The sequence below is a fragment of the Pongo abelii genome, chromosome 3, assembly GCF_028885655.2.
Source record: "Pongo abelii isolate AG06213 chromosome 3, NHGRI_mPonAbe1-v2.0_pri, whole genome shotgun sequence".
In the NCBI taxonomy this organism is placed as follows: Eukaryota; Metazoa; Chordata; class Mammalia; order Primates; family Hominidae; genus Pongo; species Pongo abelii.
In genome coordinates, this window is record NC_071988.2 from 209,481,730 (window position 1) to 209,495,264 (window position 13,535).

The 13,535-nt window shown below is 38.4% G+C and overlaps 1 long non-coding RNA gene across 1 annotated transcript in view; it reads left to right on the forward strand.

The window, feature by feature from the left end:
- The first annotated feature begins 6,374 nt into the window (after positions 1-6,374).
- The window catches only part of LOC129059198 (uncharacterized), a 32,050-nt gene continuing 24,889 nt past the window's right edge, over positions 6,375-13,535 (forward strand). Inside the window, exon 1 of the long non-coding RNA XR_008524921.2 lies at positions 6,375-6,530. This is a non-coding gene — a long non-coding RNA (uncharacterized LOC129059198). The remainder of the gene's footprint in view (positions 6,531-13,535) is intronic.

Here is a 13,535-nt window from a genome sequence, read left to right on the forward strand (position 1 = left end):
TGCAAGTGTTTCAGCTTTTTTGCTTACTTGACACCAGAGAGGCCCACTACTTAGCATAATTTGTCTTAGAAATGTGTGTTTGGCTGGGTGCAGTGGTTCACGCCTGTAATCCCAGTACTTTGGGAGGCTGAGGTGGGTGGATCACGAGGTCAGGAGATCGAGACCATCCTGGCCAACATGGTGAAACCCCATCTCTACTAAAAATACAAAAATTAGCTGGGCGTGGTGGCGAGTGCCTGTAGTCCCAGCTACTCGGGAGGCTAAGGCAGGAGAATTGCTTGAATCTGGGAGGCAGAAGTTGCAGTGAACGGAGATCATGCCACTGCACTCCAGCCTGGCAACAGAGTAAGACTCCGTCTCAAAAAAAAAAAGAAAGAAAAAGAAAAAAAAAGAAATGTTGTGTTCATCCATGTCTTAGCCCCTTCCGACTGATATAACACACCACCACAAACTGGGTGGCTTATAAACAACAGCAGTTTATTTCTCACAGTTCTGGAAGTTGAGAAGTTTGAGATCAAGATGCTGGCAGGTTCAGCGTTTGATGAGGGTCCCCTTCCTGGTTCAGAGACATCGCCACCTCCTCTGTCCTCATGCGGTATGAGGGGTCAGGTGGCCCTCTGGGGCCTCTCTTATAAAGATACTGATTCCGTTCATGAGGCTTTGCCATGTTTGCTATATCAACTCCTCCATTAAGTTAAGTATTATTATATTCCCTAGTTGTCAGATAAGGAAACTGAGGCAAAGAGAGGTTGAGGCACTTGTCTAAGGACACAGAGGTAGAAAGCAATAGACAGTAGGTGGCAATTCTGAATCAGCCTCCTGAGCTACTGTAGGAGAGTGGGGAAGGCCATTTGTGGAGAGATAGCCTTCACAAAGGCCAACTTGTCCTAGGGAGAGGAGTGTGGAATTGTTGGAGGGATACAGGGAGCCGAGGGACATTGTTTAAGATTAGAGATATTTCAGAGTGTTTATAAGGTAATAACAATAAACTCGTCTACATACAGGCTAAAAAAGAGATTGACAGTTGAACAGAAGCCCCTCAGGAGGCAGAAGGGGGTAAAATCGAGGCAAAAAGGGACAACTTTGTAACAAGAAGGAAAGGTAAAAAATAAGACTGGAGGAATGGGAGGAACTGCCATGTGGGGGGAGTGGCACAATGCTGATGTATTGATTTTCCTTGTAAAGTGTGAGGAGAGTGAAGGAGGAGGTAGAACGAGAGCTTTGAGTAGAGTGATGTTTTGAAAAACAAGTGTCATAGAGAATGGAGAGAACGGTGGATAATGAAACTAAGAAAGATCTCCTGGTAGTGACGAGAGCCTGGGTGGGTTTGGAGAACAGAAAATGACGGTGGCAAGCTAGTAAATAACATTTTTTTTTGGGAAAAAAAGTCAAATGCTCTGATTTGGAGGGTTTGCTAATTTTGTTGGTGCAAACACCAATTTTGTTGGTTCAAACATGGTTCATAACAAACCACTGGTGGTTTAAGAAGTGGCTCAAAAAATTTCTGCATGTTTAACCACTGACTGTCAGGAGAAGCACGATCTTAGGCCAGTGCATCACTGACCCGTACCGGCTTGTGTGATTTCCTCCACAGCACAGTGAAGAAACAGAAGCAGAGTGCTTGGGTTGGCCCAAGGTTGTGGTTTTACCTGGTGAATGGTACAAAGGAAAAGGGACAGAAAGATAAGAATATAACTAAGGGAGTGATGTGATTACATGTAATCCAGATTGCACAGACATAGCAGAGGTGATGAGAAACTAGTATTGGTGACAGTGAAGAACAAATGTACTGGGAATAATAGATATTTAGCGTCATTCTTATGGGGTGGTTTGTGTTGAGGGGAGAGGTTATGGAAGGAATGGAAGATCATGTGTAGGTGGTCAAGATCAGGTGAAAAATAAAAGCTTACAAGTCTTTTAGGGACCTGTTGAAAGCAACAGTACCGGATAGATTATGAATTGGAGTGACATACCTGGACGCATCCCTGGAATGCACAAGGTGACACTCTGTTTACTGTCCCTGAGACCTTACAGGTGGTCAGCTCCTTGGCTGCTTTGGAAGCCAATACCCATGAACCAGGACTCAAAGGGACTGTATAATTTCAAAATTCCACAGCTTTGTTTGAGAAAGCCCCAAACTTCTAGCAGAGAATAGGTGTTCCACAGTCTGAACCAACCGGTTTTTGTGGCTAATTTCTCATTCTTTTTTTTTTTTTGTATCCATTCCACAAACCTCTTTCACCCACACTCACAACTGTCAGACAAGATTGTTCTGCACTGTTTAGTACCTCTCTGCTTTTACACATGCTCTCTCCTTCCTATTTATACATAGAATGCCTTTTCTCACCACCCATCATCTTTGGCCACCTGGCAAATATTGACTTATTCTTTATGCCTTCTTTCTAAAGTTCTCCCTTTTATAGGAATTCCTTCCCTTGCCCTCTCCAAGATGGCTTGCCCTTCATTGTGATAGTGTAGTGTTCTGTGCAATAAAAATGGAAATATTTCTCACATTGCATTCTCACTTTAAATTTATTTATATCTCTCTAGCACTAGACTGCCACCTTCTTGAGGATAAGGATTATGTTTGATTCATACTGGTATCCCTATTACCTAGCAAAGCACCAGGTATATACATTCAAAGCTTTTGTTTTGTTTTGTTTAATGGATGAGGTCCATGTTGCCTGGAACCTACACTCAAAAGATCTAAATCATTCTGAAAAAATGACATAAAGACAATACACATATGTTTCCAATGCTACCTTCTCATTATGTTAGCAACAAGCCTAAGATGAGCATATGGAAGGAATTTTGAGAACAGGGTATACCAAAATGGTTAAAGGCAAGATGGCTAATATATGTAGTGATTTCCCATTCTATAACTGATATGGTTTGGCTGTGTCCTCACCCAAATCTCATCTTTAATTCCCACATGTTGTGGGAGGAACCTGGTGGGAGGTAATGGCAGCAGATCTTTCTCATGCTGTTCTCATGATAGTAAATAAGTATCACAAGATCTGATGGTTTTAATAATGGGAGTTTCCCTGCACAAGCTCTCTCTTTGCCTGCCACCATCCATGTAAGACGTGACTTGCTCCTCCTTGCCTTCCACCATGATTGTGAGGCTTCCCCAGCCACATGGAACAGTAAGTCCATTAAACGTCTTTTTCTTCCCAGTCTCAGGTATGTTTTTATCAGCAGTGTGAAAACAGACTAATAGAATAACACAAAGGAGAAACTGCTAACCCATAATGACACTTTCCCACTGAGCCAGGATGAAATCTTAAAACCCTTCTCAGCAAAGCCTTCCAAGCTGTCACAAGAAATAGTGTGGAGTTGGCATGTGGGAGGAACCTTGTGTACCACCCACAACAGAAAGTCTCTCTCCCTAGCAGCTGACTCTCAAAAGTGGTAAAGAATATTTTTCCTCTGCCTTTGGTTCACTGAAACTGTTCTAAATAATATGCTCCATTTCACTAATAAGTAAAAAGCAGCAGATTGAGTTTGTTCCCAAGCCTTAATTATAAATCATTTTATCTTCCACTAAAGAGTATATTTTGATGTTTTGAAAACATTGAAACCATTCCATGTCTTAATGAACAACATAGAAAAGAGTTCTACCTCTTGCATAAATTCATTTTGCTTAAGTATTTCCATGGTCCACTGTATAACACAGTCTATCTCTAGTTCAAGAAAATTCTTTTATAAAACAAACACTGTGTTTTATGCCCTGTTATCACATCATGATTCTTTATGTCTAGCTGATTAATAATTAGATGAAGATACTTTTTTAAAAAATCAAGAGGTGAATTTAAAAAAGTGTGCTGGGGAATCAGTTTTCTCTTTCAGTCAAAAAATATTTATGTATTTCTTTAGTTCTTGGACATTTTCTAATATCCTTTTTTTTTTTGAACAGTGTCTTGGTATGTTGCCCAGACTGGCCTTAACTCCTGGGCTCAAGCAGTCCTCCTGCCTCAGCCTCCCAAATAGGTGGGATTACAGGTGCACACCACTGCACCCAGCTATTTCTATTATCATTTATTTGATAATTTCATGTCTTTAAATTTCTTGTCATCTTTTATATTTTCCAATCTCATTAACCTTTTATCTTTTTTGTTTTAGATTTCCTCATGGTTGTTTCTAAATCTTTGCATGGAGTCATTTATTTCAGATATTGTATTTCATTATTTGAGAGATTCTTTGTTCTCTAATTTTTTCTATAATATCTTGTTTGTGTTTCATGGATTTACCATATTTTAAAATTTGTGGAAGCATAGTAATTGAACTTTTTAGTTATTTTTTTCAATGATTGTCTCTTCTCTAATTTCTCTCTTTTCTCCAGTGCCAGGTATTCTTCCATATTGAAATTTTGAAATTTGTTTTTTATTTGCTGAGTTTCTCTTATATACGTGCCTAATGAGTCGCATGTCATTCAAGAAGAGAAACAACTCTGGGTATGTCTTTGCAGGAGGTAATTGAACCAAGGAAACGGGAAACTACAAAACCATGGGAAGAGCGGTAGTGAGTCTGGGCCCAGCAGGTCTCTCCTGCGGTGCAGGGGTGGCGCAGGGCGCATGCGCAGGGCCGGCAGCAGCCCTTCCGCCATCCGGCGCTTGTGCAGGTGCCTCCCGCGGAGTCAGTCTAGGAAACGTTTCCAGGCGCCTAGTCTTTGCAATCAAAAGAATCAGAAATGTTGCTGAGGCCCTAAGAGACAGTTCTGCACACCTGCTCAAAACAGAGTCGGAGGATGGATGATGGGGGATTGGGTGTGCGCCTCTTTGCTGGCTAGGTCTCCTACCAGACTTTTAAAAAGTAGCACGTGAAGATGTGTAGAGGTCGGCACACAGCGCTGCTTAGGACTCTGTCTTCACAGAAAGTGGGTAAGCAGCTAGCTGTGAGATGCAAGTTCCTCAAATAGTAACAACAACAACAACAACAAATATTTAATTTGGAATGCCACCTTCCAAGTTTGGAGCACCAGCTTTCCCCAGCATTCCCTTCAGTTTCTTGGAGGAGAACCTCTGGGGTTTGGCACTGGGGAAATATCAGCTGTTATTTGCTTTCCATTTTGAATAAGGATTGAAGGATGGAAGTGCTGATTCAGTCACTGTTTCTCTCTTCAGCAACACGCCTGCCTCAGCCTCAGCCCTCGGCAATGCCTTCTGACTCCGAGCCGAGAGCCCTTCCTGACCTCGTGGCTGGGCGTCTCCGGCCTTCTCTGCAGCTCCTCAACGGTGTGGCAGCGCAGCGCAGGCCCTCCTGCCTGACCTTCAGAAATCTGTTGAAATCTTAAAATAAGAAAACAAGGAAGCTTGCTGCATCGATTGACTCTTCCTTTCACGAAAGATTTCTCTGTAGCGTACAATGCTATGCACTGGATAAAAGAAAGAAAGAAAGAAATCTGTTGAAATCACTCGTTCGTTGCTGTTGACCCTCTCCATACCGTTGTCTTTGAGAACCTGGATTGTACTTATAGGCTTTATTTCATGGAGGCTTAGGGCAAACAGGTGGCAAGGGCATATGTCTAATCTGCCATTTAACTCGGAGAGTTTTGCCTGCTTTTTAAGGTATCTTTGAGTACTTACTATGGGCCTCTATCTGATCTTTGCACCCTGACTTTTCATAACGGTACAGTGCACGTGCAAAATTCTGTTCAGTCAAGCCTGAACTGCCTTCTGAACTCAGATGCTCATTTTTGATTCAGTTTCTTTGTAGCCCTAGGAGGACCATTCTTCTTCCTTTCTTCCCCTATGTATTTGAATAATTCATCAAGGCCAAATTAATTCCATTTCCTTCATCAAGGTGAATTCAGCTAATTGTAGCATTCTCCCTTCTCTGAACTGTAATTGGACCACTATTACGTGATAAAGACATGTCTATACTAGACAACCTGGCACTACATATACTTTTTGTTTTATAATTATTCATGTGTTCTAATTAGTTAAGTAACACTCTACTAGATTCTAGAAGTTATTTAAGGCATGTCACATATATACTCACTGCAGTTAGATTTACCTTGCTGAAACCAATGTCTCTTTTAGGGCATAGCATGATACTGGAGATACGGTAAAATATTAATACACAAATGTACAATTTATTCATTACAAAAAATTTACACTGCTATCAACTACATACACACGTTCTTTTTTAAAATTTTTTAAATTATACTTCAAGATCTAGGATACATATGCAGAACGTGCAGGTTTGTTACATAGGTATACACGTGCCATGGTGGTTTGCTGCACCCATCAACCTGTCATCTACATTGGGTGTTTCTCCTAATGCTATCCCTCCCCTATGCCCCCACCCCCTGACACGCCCTGGTGTGTGACGTTCCCCTCCCTGTGTCCATGTGTTCTCATTGTTTAACTCCCACTTATGAGCGAGAACATGTGGTGTTTGACACATACTTTCTTTTTACTTATCTTGGTAATTTTTCTTTTCCTATCCTGAGTTTTCCAGACAAAATAGCTAAAGAAGTCAAGAAAACCAAAGGATATTAAAAAGAAAGTGGCAACAGACAACAAAAGGTATTAGTAATTGACACCCATTGAATCCTTCTTCTTTTTCCTTATTATTTTTATCAGTTGTGCTTATCTTTACTTGTACCACAGTGAGCACTAGGATTCTTCCGTGGTAGGTTGGTGTGTAATACTAAATGAGCACTCTTATAATATTTAGGCATTTCATAGTGTGTCATCTTAAATTAATGTAATTTTCATAATTTTTACAGTTTGAATATATTCTATATGCTATTTTAATTTTTTCTGAGAAAGAACTGTCTGCTGAGAAATAGTGAAATGAAACCCTTCATTTTGATGACTGGAAAAAGAGATGGGAGTAGTGTCTCCACTGCCAGACAGACTGCATCTCTGCTGCCAGACGTCCTGGGATGTTGCTGTGGGTTTTTGACAGGCTCCTTGCACTGTTAAAGTCAAATTCTTTCCTAGTAGCACACATCTTTCCAACACTAATCTATGTGAAAAATAAGAAAATCTTTCTTCCTGTTGTTGGCTGGAGCACCCCTGCATCTTTGAAACTATTATTTTGTTTGTTAGGCAGAAGCTCCTGGGCAGCTGCCAGCCTTCTCTATGGCGTTTGAGCACTGACCCCTGAGCACTGTATGTGACATATTATTAAAGAATTATTAAAGACCAATGGCATGCTTTGGTCATTTTTCTTATCTAACAGTCATAGTAAAACTGAAAACTAGAAATTATGAATGACAAGAAGGGGAAATTTAAATTAGGGCCCCGATTTACTTCTTTTTACTATCAGTTTTGATAATTTATTTTTCATTAGCAGAGGTATTTTACATGAATTTTCTTAGTCTTCCCTTCCTTTCTCCAGAGTGCAGGTTCGAACTTTATCTAAAAATTAATATACATTTTAAATTATCATACAATAATGGTAAAACATTAATTAAAAATTTATATGTATTTTAAAGTGTAATGCTACCATATAAATTATGTATATTTTATCTGTATATCTATCTGACACTTACCTATAACATGAATGAAAAGAGGTTATACATAAAATTCACGTTATTATTTTATTTGCCATGCAATTTAGAATTAAATCAGGATGTTGGCAGAAAGCTAGCTAAACCCTTAACTGACATGTACCCTCTCAGCAATGTAACGAAGGATGATCACACTCTGGCACCCATGCTAGGTATGTGGTAGAAAGCATGCCAATTCTTGGGACAACATACAACAGAAGGAATTTGGTGTAGGACATCTGGATATTTAGTACTTTATGCAAAAATACATAGATCCTTTATTTTTCCTTTTCTTTTGACATTTGTTGTACAAAGTCTTGAAAATCTATTCTTTGGAATACATAAGTTGGCCATATTCATATGCTTCTTGAAAAAGCTATTTTTAAAAAACTTTTAGTTCTAGCATTTAATGTTGGAGACCAGTACTACCCACTTGGGCTTTGCACAGTGATGGACACACTTTATATCTGCAAAATCTAATAAAGTGATGACTGGCTACGTGTGTCCATTGAACACTAGAAATGTACTTGGTGCAACTGAGGAGCTGAATTTTCATTTTTATTTAGTTTTAATTCATTTAAGTTTAGATAGCCACATGTGGTTGATGGTTACCATACTAGTAAAGCTATAGGCTATTAACAGTCTCAGTTTACCAGTGGTTAAGACTAGCTGAAGTATAAGATATTTCTTAATTACAGAAGGAAAATTGTCTGATGAAATATTAAGGACCTTTCATTGTACATGCATTATAGTGATATTAAAGTAGTTTCAAAGTAGAATAGCATAATATTAATAAATATACATGAATATATATTCATGCACATATATATACTTTTATACATAAATATGTGTGTTTATTCAAACCAGAGAATTCATTAAATCTGATTATACAGTAATAATATACAAAAACTGAAAAACTGCTATAAAATTTCATGGCTAGAAACATGTTGTTGTCAGTAAGTCTGTAAATATTGGTACATACATAGCAATAAAGCATAATAAACTTAATGACAAAATAAGTCCCACCATATATGCAGTACCAAAAAGCAAAAAAGGTACTATATTTTCATGAATGTTGGTGACTAAAAAGTAAAGCAATGTAAAATAGGTTTGATGAAATTTCTTTTAAGATAACCACAGTTTGCAAATAAAATTAATTTATCAAAAAGCAGCAGGAACTATACATCTAGATAGTAATGTTTAAGAGCATTCAATGTTGTTCCCTGGAACTCAGAAAAGTAAATTTCTGATTATTATTAGATAACTAGTAAAAAGTGAACAAGAGTATTTATTCTATGAATTTTAACCTGTGGGTTTAGTAGTTCTATATCTTAGTCTAAAATTTTAATAAAATAGCCTAAATTTTATCTCTCATCAGCATTGTAAAATCAGATTTTTTGTGTAGTTAAAAATAATAAAATGACAAGCTCTGAAATCCCTGTCTTTGATGTGATGGGGGTGGTGCTTTTCACCATCAGTAGGGGTAACATGCCCTCCCCACCTCTGATCTCTGGGGCTGAGCTTTCTGTTATTATTATTTGCACACTGGACACAGATCTCATAAAATAGATCTTAGTCACTGGAAAATGTATTAATGTATGGATTTTTCATACATATCTAATAGTCCAATCAAGGTGTCAACACTGATGAGGTTTATATGTGTCCCTGTGCATACATGTGTGAAGGGGGGCATTTGGGGAAAGGGAGGTGGAAAATGCTTCACTTGTTAGAGTCATGAATTAAATGATGCAAGTCTGAATCTACTTGCAAATATTATAATAGCAATGAACAATATGATGGTTATATTTAAAAAAACACTTTGGGAACCAAGCAAAAACAAAGCAAGCTGCATTTGGAACAGTGAGATGCTAGTTCCTGTAGCCTTCAATGTGCTTTGTGATTCTGGCTAAATCTGTGACTATAGTTTGAAAAGATGATAAAGAATTACATATTTGCTTGTTTTTTCAACCATTAGTTCTAAATTCCTTTGCAAGAGAGTGCATTGAAAAAAAGCACAAGACAAATAGTCAAGAGATTGTGCTATTTTTCTGACTCTTCCCATTACATCTCTGTGATCTACTACAAATATTGTCCTTAGATCTCAGTTTCCTTATCTATAAAATGAGAAAATTACATAGATGATTTCTTACTACATTCAATTACAGAATTATCTTCTGGAATGGAAGAGACAAAGCACTATGCAACCAATAACATTTCCAGAGAAGGCAACTGTGTTAGTTTCCTAGGGCTGCCATAACAAATTATCACAAAGTAGGTGGCTTACAACAACAGAAATGTATTGTCTTATAGCTCTTGAGTCTGGAAGTCACAAGTCAAAATGAGGGCAGGGCCACGTTCTCTGTGTAGACACTGGGGGAAGACCCTTCCCTGCTTCTCCTGGCCTTTGATGGTTGTCAGCAATCCTTGCTGTTCCTTGGCTTGCAGATACATTGCGCCAATCTCTGCTTCTGTGAGGTCTTCTTCCCTGTGTGTCTGTGTTCAAATTTCCCTCTTCTTATAGAGACTCCAGTCAGATTAGGGCCACCCTCATCCAGTATGACCTCGTCTTGACTTGATTACATCTGCAAAGAACCTACTTGCAAATAAGTTCACGTTCATAAGGAGAGGGAGTTAAGACTTGAACATTTATCTTTTTGACTGGGACAAAATCCAGCCCACAAGAACACCTGAAGGTACAGTCTATTTCTTCTTTCTTCTTTTTTTCTTTTGTTGAGTTATTTTAGTGATGTTCAATCTTTACATAAAATTAAAATCTTTTTTTAAAAATAAGTGTTAGTGCCAGAACTGTAAATGAAAATAATCAAATAAAAGTTAAGAATAATTAATTACTCATTGACTTTCCTTGCACTTAAAGCATCTACAATGACAATCTACCTCTGTATATTAATGTAGTCCTACTCATTTTAATGATATTTTACCTCTTTTGATTATGGATAAGATCAATCATCTTTAAAAACTATTTTATAATACCTAAAAATTGTTCCAAAGAGTTATTCTAAATAGTGAATATAAAACTGGGAAATGTGGTGCTTAGGAACCCTTGAAGTAATATTTCTGGTTATTGTCAGAACCAGATGTTAACATGAACCATGAAGCTGAATTGTCAGAAATTATCCTTGGTGGTTGTTTTGTAAGTAGAAATGAAAGTCCTGCTGGAAGGCCTGATGAGAGTTCCTTTTGGGACTCTGTTGCTCTCCCTTGCCATTCTGCCCCAGTCATAGCTTTTATTAGCAAACATACACTTGTGTGATATGGGACACATCTCCATGGTTAGTTGTGTGTCATCCAGAGCCTGACTTAGAAATAGCCCAAGGAGATCTTCTGAAAACTCTAGACTTACTGCCATTCAAAGGCTTACAGTGGAGTTACATCTAACCAAGGTTCTTAATAACAGCAGGTGAGGCAAAAATCCTGGAGTGGAAATGACACTTGAAAATCCCATAAATTACATATGAATTGTCCATTCACCTGAATAGTGGACAGCTGAATAGTGCAGTACATGTCAGTATCAGTGGGCAGGAAAATCCTCATTTAGTTGTCCAATCCTGTGGGGTAAACATTGTTATCCTTTTCCTGGTACTAAAACTTAGTTCAAAACATTTTTGTCACATGCCCAAGATCACACTAGAAAGTCATACAAAACTATTATCTGCAGCGAATACATCAAGGGTATTCCCCTTTACGTCCTCATTCAGAACATCATCTTTCCAGGCCCAGGCAGATAGATTACAAAAACAGAAACTGTGGAATCCTTGCATTGTAACTTTTTAAAAAATTTTACTTTAGGTTCTGGGATACAAGTGCAAAAGATGTAGGTTTGTTCCAGAGGTATACGTGGCGCAGTCTATTTCCCTGGGAGGAGTCAAAAGCCTCAAAGAAAGTAGTGAGATAGTTCTGTGATTCACACATAGAATAAAGAAAAATGGAAAAGCAATATGAATATAATTTGTATTTTTTGACACAAAGATGTGCAAACATACATAAAGATATATAGCATTCATTGTAAATGCTAGAAATAGGAAATAAAGCAAACATAAAACCCTATTTTAACTTTAAATAAAATCAACTCATTTGCTTGGAAAGGCATGAGAGAGTCTCAACAGGAGAAATCAACTGGAAGAACCGGGAGCCTCCACGAGATCCCTTTTTACCTGGATTCACTGTAGGCCGAGGTCTGCCTTCAGCCTTCAGTGCTCAGAGGCTGGGATCTCAGTCTTGCTGAGACATTCAGCATTGCTGGGCCTCAGTTGTGCACCCAGATTAGTGCAATTCAAAAGAAATGAGCATAGCCGCACAGCATTCTTGCTAATTTCCAGTGGAATACCTTATGGCCACACTGGCCAGACGTCATAGTAGTTGTTCAGACAGCCTCATCCTATTGTAAGCTGCATGGTAACCAGCCAAAGAATCAAGAGGATGTGTTGTGAATGCTTAAGGACATTGAGTTTTGCTAGTCAGGCGCATCTACCTCCACAATAGGCAGTATTTGTTAAATGGCCTAGAGACTTGATTTAACCTGACCTGTCTTTGGAAAATTCAGTGATTTGGACCAAACAATCATAATATAATTTCAGAGTTAGAATACACATATTTTTTTCTCCTTGCTTCCTGAAATGACGTCTATGGCTGAGAGAGAGCAAATTAGTTTGGGGAGGGCAGGTCCAAATAAATAATATCGAAGGCCCTGACAGGGGGACCCAGCCTGAGCATGTTCATCTTTATTTTCTACGGTTTCTGCACATTACGTTCTTCCTATCTCAATGGATGCCAGAAAGACAAAGATCCCTGAAGCAAAGTAAAATGTCTGTGTGTGTGTGTGTCTGTTATATGTGTACATATGTAGAGTAGATTATCATTATTTGTGGATTTGATTTTTGTGAAATTGCCTACTTGCTAAAATGTATTTGTAACCCCTAAATGAATACTTGGAGTGCTTTTATGGTCATTTGTGAACATGTGCAGAGCAGCAAAACACTTGAGTTGATCAATGCACATGGGCCCAGCCGAAGTCAATCAAAGCAAATGTCATCATGTGGCACATGACTGTTGTTGGAGTACATCAAAACTAAAAACTTGTGTGTGTTCAAGAGCACTAGCAAATAAAAGGCCACCCAGAGAGTGGAAGAAAATATTTGTAAGTCATATATCTGATAAGGGGTTAATATCCTGACTATAGACAGAACTCTTACAACTCCGCAACAACAACAACAAAAAACCTGATTTTAAAAACGGGCAAGTTCGCGAATAAACATTTCTCTAAAGAAGATACACAAATGGCCAATAAGCACATTAAAAAGATGCTCAGCATCACTAATCATTAGAAAAATGCAGATCAAAACCACAATGAGATACCACGTCACACCCATTAGGATGACTACTGTTAAAAACAACAACAGCAACAATACAGAAAACAGGTTTTTGGTAAGGATGTGGAGAATTTGAATACTTGTGCATTGTTGGTGGGAGTTTAAAATGGTGTAGCTGCCGTGGGAAACAGCGTGGCAGTTCTATTTTACAGAACTGCCATGTGGTCTAGCAATTCCACTTCTTTGTATATACCTAAAAGAATTGAAAGCAAGGTCTTCAGATTTATACATCCGTGTTCACAGAAGCATTATTCATGATGCCAAAAGGTGGAAGCAACCCAAGTGTCCGTTGACGAATGAATGGATAAACAAAATGTGCTATATAAATACGAGGTAATATTATTCAGCTTTAAAAAAGAAGGGAATTCTGTGATACGCTACAACATGGGTGAACCTTGAGGACATTATGCTAGGTGAAATAAGACAGTCACAAAAGGATACATACAGTGTGATTCCAATGATATGAAGCTCCTAGATTCATAGATACAGAAAGTGCAATGGTGGTTCTCAGGGAAGGAGGGGAGGCTGGACGGAAGTTAGTGTTTAATGGGTATAGAGTTTCAGTTAGGGAAGATGAGAAAGTTCTGGAGATGAATGGTGAAGATTAAGTAGTATGTGAATGTACTTAATGCCACTGAATGTGAACT